This window comes from Marmota marmota, unplaced genomic scaffold, assembly GCF_001458135.2.
Source record: "Marmota marmota marmota unplaced genomic scaffold, marMar, whole genome shotgun sequence".
Lineage (NCBI taxonomy): Eukaryota > Metazoa > Chordata > Mammalia > Rodentia > Sciuridae > Marmota > Marmota marmota.
The window spans coordinates 28,856,972-28,868,802 of NW_026000093.1; the positions used below are offsets into that span (position 1 = coordinate 28,856,972).

Below are 11,831 nucleotides of genomic sequence, written 5' to 3' on the forward strand. Positions count from 1 at the left end.
TCACCCCACTGAACCCTTGTTCTTAGAGGTGAAAATCTCTTGGGTGATGATATGGACAAGGAACTATTCTTCACAGAGACTTGCCAGAACTGCTCAGCACCCAAGATCAACCATGAAAGACACCAGGGGAATCAATATCTGAGGTTTTCTCATTCATGGTTCTTCTATATATGATGCTGAAGCCAAGACAAGCCCTGTAGTCTAGAGTCAGGAGGAGAATATGTCACGAATATCCAGAACCTCTAACAGTTCTTAAATAATGATGATGAGCTAGTCTTTGGTTTCTATCACAAAGTCTATCCACCCACCCATCCCCCGCAAATATTTCCTTATGGCCAAACTAATAGACTCCTGTGGTTCCATCTCTCTTTCCTGCATACATTGTAAAAATATAAATGCATGTGTCATTAGGAGAGTTAGGAATTTCTTGCCAGCAAATGGAAATGGGCTACTTCTACTTTCAGCCACAGTTGGAAATGATTCATAGGTCTGAAATACAGTCCAGATTTCTCTCTTTTTGTCCTTCTTTAAAAAATCTGGAAAGCACTGGAGTTGTTTTTTTGTTTTTTTTTTTTTTTTTTTTTTTTTTTTGTACATTAGACTTAATTATTTCTATTTCTATTAGCTGCTTTTCATGCTTTTCCCACATCCAAAAACCTTTTAATTCAATCTCCCACATCCATTCCAGTTCTCCTGAACTCAAAAGTTCAGGAGATATCCAAAGCAGGGGAGTTAAACAGGGATTAAGCACAAAAATTTCTAAACATTTTAAGCTTTATATCAAGAGTCTGGTTTACTTTAACAATTAAGAAAACAAATAATATATCATCAAAAATATAAAGTAGAAAATTCCCCAAAATAGACAAAATTTTTCCTCAGAATTAGAAATAAACACACACACACACACGGTTTGGATGTGAGGTGTCCCCCAAAAGCTCATGTGTGAGACAATGCAAGAAGGTTAAGAGAGAAAATGATTGTGAGACTGTTAACCCAACCAGTGAATTAATCCCCAATAGGGATTAACTGAGTGGTAGGGTGTGGCTGGGCGTGGTTTTGGTATATGTAGCTGGCAAGTGAAAAACTCTCTGCTTCTTTAGCACCATGATGTGAGCTGCTTCCCTGTGCCACACACTTTGCCAGAATGTTTAGCCTCACCTCGAGCCCTAGATATTGAGCCAGACTTCTATGGACTAAGATCTCTGAAACCGTGAGCCCTCAAATAAATTTTTCCTTCTCTATAATTGTGCTAGTGGGGTCCTTTAGTCACAGCAGCAAAAAAGTTGAAAAAAAAATTATATATATATATATATATATATATTTCTTATGTGCAGACTTGGAATATAGCTGAATAATCAAATAGAAGTGAAAACTTTTCTCACTTTAAGTCATTTCACCTATGTGTTCACTGAATGCATTTGGAAATAATCTTCAGTGTGTCCTGCAACGTGGAGGTAGCAACAGTCTGGATGCTTTCTCTATTATATTTCTAAAGGACTGGTGTCTATACCTAGGCGGGATATGGATCACCCCCACCCTGTCACCACCCCCACCACACACACACCCTGTGCCCTGGGATGTCCATGGCCTTCCTACCAGACTAGATGAGGAGCAAGGCAGAAGTCAATAGAGACTATTTAGTGGCTTCTGGAGAAGAATGATCAGCTTCTATCTATGAGTGATACACAGGAAGACCAAGAAAGGATTTCCAAGCCAAAGGTACCAGCATGTGTCACATATAACTCTCATTTATTTAGCTCTCATCGCAGATGGCAGCCCAACTGATACGTCAAAAGCAATGGAATAATCTTTCTGTTGTAAGGAGTAATTGAATGTAATCCCTTTCCTCTAAAATGGAAACAGGATCTTTACCAACTCAACTGCTTAAAACAAGAATGAAACTTTGTGATTCTTTTTAAAGTCTGAAAAATGTGAAGAAAGCTTCTAATACTAACTTAACTCTATTCTCAATGAAAGTATTTGTTTTAATGGTCAGATGCCACAATAAATGGATCCTGGGTGTGCTCTTTTCTGAAGTGAGAGTGCATTTGGATAACAAAGACATGATAGATATCTTTGAGATTACTGTTCTGTTTCAACCTGAGTATATATTGGAGGGTCAGCAACAATTGGTGAGACTTCCAAATGAGCCTTTTCCAAAGGGATGTGGTCTCTGTGTACTCCCTTCCAGTTCGTAAATATGGTCCCCCTCAGGTTAGTTTGATAAGCTAGCTTTTCCACACAAGAGCGGTATGGAGATACAGAAGTTTCCATGTAATGTCTCTTGAAAATGATAAGTGCCCCAGTCTGGCTGGGCACAATTCAGGAGCCACTTGTCAAACGAAACGAACTTTATTTTTAGAACACACACAGACACCACACCACACAGCTCTTCAGGAATTCCCTCAGAGCCCAACTGCCACCACTGGCTTCCCACAAGCCTCTCAACCTCCCCCACTCCTCCTGCTCTTGAGGCAGATTGGCTGGGTTGAGTGGCCGGAGCCAAAAAAAAGTCCCCCAATGAGCAGCTCCATGGTCTGAAAGGGCAGGGAAACAGCCCAATGAGCATCACTGCAGAGGAGCCAATCAGTTGGCAGCTGGAAGTTTTCTGGGGCCACTGTGAGCCAATCATCAGCTGGCAGCTGGAAGTTTGCTGGGGCCCCTTCGGCTGTGGCTCTCAACAGATATGGACTTAATAACTGTAAGGTATGTAACAATGATGCTATTGTCATTATCATTGCAAACAAATTTGTTAGATTCTTTATTACCATTAATATTATCTGATATTAAATGATGTGTACTTTTCTTTAATTATCAAGAAGTTTTTCATCAGTCACTTCCTATTATTAAGTATGGATAAGCACATATTTTTTTTAAACTCTCTGAACCTACTCACCTTGTGCAAAGGTGCCACAGACTAGAGTCTGCTGGTACACAGGAGTTAATGATCTCCATGAAATGAGCATGAAACTCCTTCCTAAATAAAATACTTATTAGACTGGAAAACCATTGCTTTCGAGTACTAAACTCTTACACATTCAACTGAAGAATCAGGGGAAGTCTTTACTTCTTTCTATTTTTATAATATGTCAGAAAGCAACTTTGTTTTATGTCATTCCTCTGCTTCATGTTTCTTCTTGAAGCCATGACATGTCCCAGAAAGCTTCCCTAGCATCTTATCACCCATAAGGATTCTCTCAGAAGGAGGAAGAATTTTCCTTGTTGTGACAACTTCAGAGACATTCTTATCACTTTTAGACAGAATTTTACATACGCTATAAAAGTCATCTAACAACTTCAGCTGGTCCCTGCCTTTCTTTTTCCAATCACATTGGACAACACCTCCTTAAGTGTCTGCTGTGATATTTCTAAAACAATATTCATTTTATATGTTGGTGCTTTATCTTGTGTATTTAAATAAATCCAAATTCTTTGGCGACTTCCAAGTTTTGTGGTGACCCTTCTGAATTTCCTGGATGTACTGTATATTCTATTTCCTGTAACAGAATTTGCATGTAAACCACTACACTAACTTGTTCCCAGATATTTGCATGGATTAAATGTTTATTAGGAAATAAATTCACTGCACTGAAACAAATACCAGGTAACACATCCTATTTAACATTCTAAAAATGCTTAGGGACAGATTAAATGAATTTCTATAGAACAGCTATTGTATATTGCCTATTAGGGGAGAGTTTAAAAGCTAATTACATATTCATCCATGCTTAGTTACTGAACCACAGAAACACCTAAATAAGCAATTTGTAGTTATTCAGTGTGAAATAGTTATCCTGTTAACACTTAATTTCAAAGCATAGAAAAAAAAGCCTTTTTCAAACCAGTGATAAAATGGAAGGCAATACTTTCTTCTATGGCTAATGGAGCCCAATGCAGTTAAGCTAACAAATGCTGCTCATTCTCTACTAACTGTTCTTTTCTTCCTGTTCAACTGAAAATTATATGTCAAATTACAGAGGTTACTGTTACCAATTTACATAGCACCTGCTCTTCTTTCCGTTATCATTTTCCTTAAATGTCTTTTTATATCTTCAACCATTATATTGACACATAAATGTTTTCTATCTTTCTGAAATTTGAAATCAACATACTTAAGTATTTTGATTTTCTATTACTAATTCTTTCGTTGGCTTTTTTAAGAGCATTTTTACTCAATGTATTAGGGTCTAAAATGCAAAGCTTATTCCCCAGTTATAACCACCTGTGACATGAACTCTCAATAGTCAGAACTGTAACCCTTTAAATGAATGGCTGTGGGGCTGTAGCTCAGTGGTAGAGATATTGCCTAGCATGTGTGAGGCTCTAGGTTCAATCTTTAGTACTGCATAAAAATAAACAAATAAAGAAGTGCACGTTGTGCATCTACATCTAGAAAAAAACAATGAATGGTAGTAGAATACCCAGTTGTAGATTTTGCTTTCCCATGCTTAGTCAGTATTTCTCAAACATTTATCTTTTTTTCCCCTAAGAAAAGAAGAGTGCAGCAAAACTGTCTTTGATGCAATAGCTATGAATAAAAAGAAAAGGAAAAATGCAAACTATTTGCCTACCAGTGTGCTGAGGTACAAGGCACCGTACTAATGGAATACAATGGGCTGGTTTTCTTATTTACCAGTGTCACCAACAATGCTTCATGATTTTTAGTAACATACTGAATCTTCCCGAACCTCAGCAACTCATTTTTATTGTATGTTAAGTGCTTATATCAAATTAGGGAAAAAAATTAAGGCATATGTTATCATTTGAGAAGTGCAATAACTTCCTACATCCTGGGTGTCTGCACTCTATCCAATAACCAGCAGAGCTGACTCTTTCATACAAACCCATATCCATCCTGATGGGCCATGTATGCATTCTCAGGATCACAGGAGAAGAGTGTTAGTTAGTGGGAGGTGCACAGAGTATTTTCATTCACATTACTTTTGCATTGGTCACTGGTATCCATTTCCTTGTCTATCTCATCTTGAGTATCAAACAGGCAGAAAACTGAGCCAAGTCAATAAAACTTGGCAAAGTAACAAATAAATTCACACCATAACAGGAATGTGCAAAGAGAATATCTCTCCTTCATTCTTTAAGATTGCTCTTATCTTCCTCAAAAATTTCCAAATCTTGAATAGTAAAAGAAAAGATTATATTTAATCTTTCCAATCTGGGAATACAGCCATCCTTCAGTATTCATAGGAAATTGGTTCCAGGACCCCCAGGACACCAAATTTTATGGTTTCTCAAGTCCCTGATATAAAAAGATGCAGTGTTTATATATAACCAAGCACATACTACCATATAACACCTAGCACAATGTAAATGCTCACGTAAATATTTGTTATACTATATTTTAGGGTATAATGACAAGGAAAAAAAGTCTGCACATGTTCAGTACAGATGCAATTTTTTTTCAAATATTTTCAATCTTGGTTGCTTAAATACATAGATGCAGAACCCACAGATAAGGTGGGTTAAATGTAGTGGCCTTATGCAATCACTTAAATAGTGCTTTTAAGATAAAATATACAATTTCTCAGATTTCACTTCTCCTTTGCTCCTGGTGAAGGTTTGTGGCTATTGTGACCACACAGACAAAGAGTGAAGTAAATCTTGGAACCAAGTATTGTCCTCTGGGATTCTGGTTTCCATAGTGATGTTTTGTTCTTCAGGTTGCTGCTCACCCTGCTGGAATAATTCTAGCAGTCCATATAGCTCTTGGTTCATGTTTTTCTGTCTTGGTGGGGATCTGATAGTCTAATGCTAACAAAGTTTGCCTATCTGCATTCCAGACCCCAGGCCTTACTTAACCCCCCCCTGCATTCTGATCCTCAGTTATTCTGCACAAATCAACATGTTCACATGCCTGCAATGCATTCTTATCCTACCAGTGTGCAGAGGTACAAGATGCTGTGCTAATGGAATACAGAAGATGTTCATATAAGGAAAGGCTTTCCAGCCTCTTGTCACATTGCAAAATATGTTTTGAATGCTTTTCAATCTGATTGTGACAATCTATTCCCATCCCCACGTCCACCTCATCTCCTCAGACAAATGAATGGCATCGATTGTCTAAAGAAAATGTCAATTAAGGGAAAGGCAAAAGAGAAAAACATATGAATATTTTACTTAAAACATAAAAACATCAAGGGACCTTAAATTAATGCAATATATTTCCCCTCTCTTCACCAGTTCACTAGTTCACTCAAGAAAGTGAAAGGACAAGGAGAAAAAAAAAAAAAAACAAGAACAGTCCCCTAATGCTGAATGAGAGAAGATCAACAGCAACAGCAGAGGGGAGCCAGCAAGTGACTGAACCAGCATCATTTTTTATCATAAAATCTATCCAAACTTTCCCACATTCCTAATTTTTTTTCAAACTATTTTATAAACTCACTCATCTCTAAATAAGTAAAAACATACCATGGATCAAAGAAAATTCTGCAGGCTTTATTTTTAGAAGATTGGACAGCAAACTTGATGAGTGCCACCTTTAGTTGCCCTCCAGTGAATTTTCTGGACTCTCTGATCCGACCTTCAGCTGACCCTTACATTCCTTCATGAATTATCACATTAGTGGCTACAGAGATCTTGAAAAAAATTATAAATGTCATTTTCTTTGCCTACTGAACAGCCTCTGCACTGTGTTCTCTTTACCTGAATAAACAGTGACTGTGGGATTATAGAGCACTACTGAATTCTTCTTTATTATCTTTTACTATTTCTTGTTTCCTATATTTCTCTTCCTCAGGAGTTCATAGAAGTGTGTTTCTGTGACACCTTTTTAAAGATCCTATCCATAGATGTGCCAAGAAGGAAAACTACATTATGATGTCTTCTTGTTTTCTAGAAGTATGTTTAAGCTGATTTTTTGTTGTTATTATTTCCCTTATACTAAGCACTAACTCCTGGGAGTATTTTATAATTTTCATATCCTCACTTACATTCTAAGCACTTTGCTTATACACCATTCTTGTGGAAATTTCACTACAACGTTTTAATCAATGGCTGTTGTAATGAAGGGTGAATCAAAACATATAAAGCTTTCTTAACTAAGTATATTAATTTTCTAGGGCTACCATAGGGAAGTGCCTCAGGCCAGGTGGCTTATATAATAGAAATCTGTTGTCTCCAAATTCTAAAGAGTAGAAGTCCAAGATTAAACTGAAGACTTTGAGGAAAAAATTCCATCCCATGTCCTGTGCCCAACACCTGGGGGTTTGTTGGTAATTTTTGTCATTCTTTGGCTTGTATGTCTCCTCCTTCACCATCACATAGTGTTCTCCCTCTGCCTGTGATTCTGTGTCCACATTTCCCTCTTTTTTTAAGAACACACTGGTCATATAAAATTAGGACCCACCCCAAATATTACATCATAACTAGTTACATCTACAACCACCCTATTTCCAAATAAGGTCCCATTCTGAGGTTTAGGGGTTAAGAATTCAAATTATAAGTGGGAGGGGGGCACCATTCTGTCTATACCATACCACTGGGTATTCCAAGGAGACAGGTATTATTAGTTAGGTTGATTTAGTCACTTCAAAGATTATTTTCATAAGTCCTTTGCAGAAGATTCTCTTGTATCTAAGCATTTGTGGTGTCACAAAACTTAACCCAATTCATGAAAATGAATTGAAAGTGTCATCTTCAAAATAGTCTCAAGAATCTTCCTCCAATTACTCCCTACCAAAGAGACTGGATGCTGACAATTAGACAATGATCTCATTTTTATCTAAATTGTTTCTAAGCTGCAATGGGTCAAAAGTCTGTGTTTCCCCCAAATTCACAAGTTGAAATCCTAATCACTAAGGTGATGGTAGTAGGAGGTTGGGTCTTCAGGAAGTCATGAGGGTGAGTTCCTTGTAAATAAAAAGGATCACCTGGCTCCTTCCACTCTGAAGGCATAGCAAGATGAGGGTCTAGGAACGAGAAAGTGGCCCTCACCAGCACCAGATCTGCTAGTGTTTCAATCTTGAACTTCCCAGCCTCCGTGTTTTAGTCAGCTTTTTCACTGCTGTGACTGAAACACTTGACAGGAACAATTAGAGGAGAAAAAGTTTATTTGGAGGCTCACAGTTTCAGAGATCTCAGTCCATAGATGGCTGACTCCATTCTTCAGGGCCCTGAAATGAGGTGGAACATCATGGCAGAAGCGTGTGGTGAAGTAAAGTGGCTCAAGACTTCACACCAGGAAGCAGATAAAGAGAGACTAAGCTCAGGTCACAAAATATGTACCCCAAAGGAACACATCCCCAGGGACCCACCTCCTCCAGTCACACCCTACTATCCTATCGCTACCACTCAGTTAATCTCCATCAGAGGATTAATTCACTGACTGGGTTGAGGGTCTTCTAACCCAATCATTCAACCTCAAAACTTTCTTGCAATGTCTTACACATGAGATTTTGGGGGACACCTCACATCTAAAACATAACATTCTAGAACTGCAAGAAAATTTTAAGCCTCATTTTATAGTGTTTTGTTTCAGACTAAATGCCTGCTCAATAGAGGTTCATTTCATTGTTTCTTAGGCTTGAACTGTCCTCAGTAGTCTTCTTGTGACCAAAGTAACCTAACATCCTGGCCAGAAGTAAGATAGTTCTGGGAAAATAAGCCTGAACCAACTGATGTGAGACTCAGGAGCAGCAAGCATCCAGCACAAAACCTGGAATAGAGTGGAAACTTGATGTTTATCAGTGATCAAGTTGACTGAATGATGATGTGACCAGGCCAGATGTAAACAAAACACATTTCATGAAGGAGAACTGAGAAACTCTGCCTGACACAGAACAGAATTATGTGGTCTACTGTTTGCCTTTGATGTTGCCTTATCCTGAGGCAATGTTTAGGGAGCTAGTCTCTGCTCATCTTGGAATTCTTTGGATTCTGCTTAGTCTTATCTTCACATTTTAAAAATAAAAGAAACCGGAGGTACAGAGGCATTTTAAACTGGCTGTCTTGCTTAGTATTAAAAAGAAGTTCAGTAAAAAAATCTACGCTTTTCCAAACTAGTCACTTGCTCTATTTCAATAAGAGTCTAGTTTTTTTTTTTTTTTCTTACTCCTCCAGTTAGGGAGAGTTACATTGTTATGGGTACCACTTTGAATTTTGTGACTGACTTTTATATTTATTATGTCTTTATTTATTATAAGAGCTGCCAAGAAATAAGTTTTCTGTAGGCCCTAATCACATCTATAATCCTTATTTTTTCCATGTATATGTGTATATGTGTGTATGCACTTATACATATACTAAGAAAGAGATTGATTTCCTTAGAACACCTAGACCACCTACAGTAAGTCCAATTACAAATCATGTAACTAAATTTGGCTGCTCAAATGCAGATTTCCAGTATTTAAGGATTAAGTAGCAGTGCTCTTAAAATACAGTTAGGGTTTGCTCTCATTGGTAAATTCAAGTTTAGAATTTTCGAAGGGTGGGAACCACATACTGTTTATCATTATTATCAAAACCCTTAATAAAAGTCAGTTGAAACATTAATGAATTAATAACAGATGGATGAGTGAATATATTAATGAAGGATGTGTCTGTTCTTGACTTCAATGACAACATTTTAATTGAAATATATTTATTGAACTCTTTAATGAATACCCACACTACCTTAGAGGAATGTAGGCCACCACATGTACTCGAAAAAGGTGAATTTTAGAAGAAAGCCTATTTATAAAGATTAATACAGACATGACAAGTAGTTGGCCCACTGATTGCATACTATTAGATGCATCCTGAGAAATCACCTGCTTGGCCAGCTCTGCCTTCAATTAGTAGAGTCTGCTTTATATGTATATGGACTTCATACTGATGGCCATGAGCAAGGTTTACATTCTGATTCAGTTCTTTTGTATCTGAAGTCCTCAAGGACTGGAACATGGCCTCGCTTCTTTCTGTTGTCTCCATGGTGACAAGAATTCTGCATCTCATCACTGCTTGAGACATGCTGTTGACTGGTCTTATATCCAAGATTTTCTCCTACTAGCAAAGCTTTGACCAATTAGCATGGACTCAGGACTGCACATTTTGTCCAGCAGACTTCAGCAAATACTTTAATTGATTTGTTGATCATTGAGCTCTGTCAATTCTGAAATGATGATGTTTAGAGGCTTTGGCTTTGTTCCCTCTAAAAAAGACAAACCCCATGTTATGACTACTAGAGGTTGAGACAATGAGAAATGATTGGCATGTTCTAGTTTAAAGAATATTATCCTGCTCTCCTAATAACTTGATTGCTGGAAATATCCCTTCCTTTTGAGTTTGAGTACTCCAGTTAAAAGCTCTCTGAGGGGAATGCAAAAGCATATTAAAGAAAATAGAACACTAAGTAGGCAAGATTCCAGCTGAATGGAGAAGTGGAAAACAGTGCTTTAATTAGAAATATTGGTAGGTGATCAGCATATGAGTAGGCATCCAAGGGTGACTTTAAAATACAGGGTGCCTGGAAGAGGCAGTGGTGCCTAAAGATGGGAAAGGTATGAAGGCTGGTAAATGACCTAGGGGGAGGAGTAATTAAAATATGTGCCAATTTCACACTTGCCCTCAAACATGACCTGGAAAGTACCATAGTTTTCCCATTTGCTAATGAAGGACAAGAGAGATAGTCATTTTAACTTCTAAAACAGCTTTGCAAATGGTTTTCAAAAATTCCCCTGCATAGCCGGCTGCAATAATACCAGCAACTTGGGAGGCTGAGGTAGGACTATTGTTACTTTGAAGCCAGCCTGGTAAATTTAGTAAAACTCTCTCAAAATAAAAGTAAAAAGGCTTGGGTGGGGGGAGAATACTCTGCATTACTAATGCAGAGAGCAAGCATTTTGGATATATAATGGTATTTCTAGATGATGTGTCCTTCGAAAATGATTGCTTTAGAGAGTCAGGGAGTAATGATCAGGAAATAGTAAAGGAAATTAGGAAGAACCTCAATCATACCTTCTGACCCCAAGAAGTGAAAGAAACACCACCCATCACATGAAAGTACTGAAAAGGAAGCATATCATTGGTGCAGGGCCAGAAACGGCCTGACCTTGGTTGCTAATTAAAGGTCCAAGTTGAGTTAACTACTACTAAAGGAAGGTATGTGTGTGGCAGGGGGGATTCAATTTTAACTTACTCTTATTTTTTACTCACAAGCCACTTTTCCTCTGCTCTCACAGAAACATGACATTTGGAAATGCTTGTGGTTCATTTCAGATTGTGGCCACTGTTACATTGGAGGGTAGACTCATTTTGCTCCTTATGCAAGAACATTGTTGGAAAAATTGAAGTAGGTCGAATAGAAATAGGACTGTAGAGCTAATGAGAACAATAATAAACTCATTTCTGCTGTTCTGATTTTACAGAATGGCTTCAGAAAGATACCTACATTTTCTCTGCTTTGAGAGAATATGAACATGATATAAATGTGGTCAGTGTTTTCATACATTTTGTGATTATTTCTACTTTCTCCCAATCTTAGAGTCACACATGGAGTATAGCTTGAACAAACTTATGAACACACTTATAAAATTAAAAGGAAAATTCCATTAGTCCTTTAGCCATAATGTCTTTTTCTGTATTGAGTAGAAACTTCTAGATCTTTTAATGAGTCTGGTCATGAGATGTGATGCTAGACTGCTGGGTCCAGATGAAAATTGAGTTTCTTACCTCCAACTGTCATCACATAATACCTTGACATCCAGAAATAGGTAGGGGTGGTGGATAGAGGACACAGGGAGAATTAGAAAGAGGTCTGTTATTATTTACTAACACTGCATTCCTTCAAACATGACACGCCTGAGGAGACCAAAAAGTTATTCTAGCACAAGGTA

At 37.7% G+C, this 11,831-nt stretch overlaps 1 pseudogene; it reads left to right on the plus strand.

Moving 5' to 3' along the window:
• Window positions 1-1,577: 1,577 nt before the first annotated feature.
• On the plus strand, window positions 1,578-1,807 carry LOC107142357 (annotated as a pseudogene).
• Window positions 1,808-11,831: the final 10,024 nt, after the last annotated feature.